Here is a 2,026-nt window from a genome sequence, read left to right on the forward strand (position 1 = left end):
TTTCTCTGGGGGAAATGATGTCTGGAAGAAATGATTAAATAAAGACACCAGAAACAAACAACATACAGAGACAAAATAGCAAAATAGGACCGCTGCAGCTAGACAAACAGGACTATGGCCCTGGCAGCTGGGCCATCTTTATTTATACCTTTTTGAAACAAAGAGATGGTTCACAGGGAAATAGAAATTTTAAGGGTTACATCATAGAGCCCAGGCTGGCCAGGTACAGATAGAAAAATTAAGATTACCATAGGTCTCGGATGGGCTGGGTACATTGTTAGATTCATTCAACCAAGACTTCTTTGTATCCATAAACTGTGCTTTCTCTCATCTTGCAACAACCTTATCAAGAGCAATAATAATAATGAAAGTCAGTGTCTAAAGATGTATGAGAACTGATTGCAATCTTCCTTCTCAGAGCACCTTGTGAGCTCTGCTTGCAATCTTCTTTCTGAAGACACCTTCTGTGTGCAAGGCACATAGCCATATTCTAAGGATGCAGTCCTTTACATTCTTTGGTCCTCTACAAAACTTGTACATAAACCAAGAAGCAGTCATTCAAACAGAACAAGGGCATATTGGATGCTTTAAAACCAGGAAAAGTGTGTGTCAAAGTTGTATCTTTTCTCTATATCTCTTCAATATATATGTTGTTGTTGTTGTTATGTGTCGTCGAGTTGCTTGCGACTCATAGCAACCCTATGGACAAGAACCCTAAACTCTGCTCTGTCCTGTGCCAATCTCACCGTCTCAGATACACCCATCCCAATTACCCCAGTCACTGAATCAATCCACCTCATAGAGGGCCTTCCCCTCCTGAGCTGTCCCTCTACCCTCCCAAGCATGATGTCCCTCTCCAAGGACTGGTCCCTCCTCACAACATGTCCAAAGTATCTCAGATGAAGCCTCAGAATCCTCGCCTCTAAGGAGCAGCCCAGTTTAACCCTCTCCAGGATGAATCTCTGCAATGTGCAAGAGACGATGCAGAGGGTTCTGTATTGGGTGAGATTACCATAGATTGGCGTAGAAAGTCAGAGAAAAGATAAGTGATTTATTTTGACATAATTTTTTTATAATGATTATTTATTTCTCTAATGGCTATCTTTACATGTGGGTATTAACAATGTAAACAATACCACATATAACCATCAGATACCTCAATTAGAATTTACAGGACTAGAATGACAGGTTTTGAACATTCCATTTCATAGTTATGGATTTCTTCAAAACCATTTACATTAAAAAGTTTCTCGAAAAACCTTGCCAATTTAAAAAAAAATCCTATCAGCGAGGTTGAAATGATTTTTTAAAATGATTTTTGGTTATGTGCACATGAAGCAAAGGGTATTTGACAAAATTCTTTAGTCACAGTCTGGTAAAAATAGCTGCCAGGAAGGACAGAAAGAGTTGTCATTTATCTCTTGTGAGTACGGTTTCTGAAAGTTGAATGAGGGCATCTCTTTCTGGGGATGGTCGAAGTTTACTGATCTCCCTTATTGCTTCGTGGCAGTACCGCTGGGCGAGGTAGGTTGCTTGTTGCACGCCATCACTCTGTAGCACGTATTGTCGAGCTCTGTCCACATCACCTGGCAAACTGAATCTTCTCATTATCATAGCATTCATTTCTGGGAACTGTTGGCAAGCAAATAAGACAGGGCCAGTGGCTAACCTGAGCTTCAGATCGGCTGATGTTGGTTTGCCCATCTGGTGCGAACATGAGGTGAAGTCTAGTATGTCATCTATTAACTGAAAAGCTATTCCCACATTTTTCCCATATTGATAAGCAATCATGCACCACTGGGTCAGGGCATCCTAAGACAGAGACTGCTTTACAACTGTTGGCTATGAGACTTGCAGTCTTCTTGAAGGTCTTTTCAAGGCAGTGTGCAAATCTTTCATTTTCATTTTCTTTTGACCCTAACTGAAGAAATTCAACACGCACCAAATCTTCAATAACTTGGGTTAAAATAGATATAACTGTTGTATTTCCAATTCGTACCAAAGCTATGGAAGCTGCGGAAAGAAT

The 2,026-nt window shown here is 40.4% G+C and overlaps 1 pseudogene; it reads right to left on the minus strand.

The window, feature by feature from the left end:
• Positions 1-1,410: 1,410 nt before the first annotated feature.
• Positions 1,411-2,026, minus strand: part of LOC102862286 — a 55,741-nt pseudogene continuing 55,125 nt past the window's right edge.

This window comes from Elephantulus edwardii, unplaced genomic scaffold (genome assembly GCF_000299155.1).
Source record: "Elephantulus edwardii isolate Elephantulus edwardi_28Jun2011 unplaced genomic scaffold, EleEdw1.0 scaffold00084, whole genome shotgun sequence".
Taxonomy (NCBI): domain Eukaryota; kingdom Metazoa; phylum Chordata; class Mammalia; order Macroscelidea; family Macroscelididae; genus Elephantulus; species Elephantulus edwardii.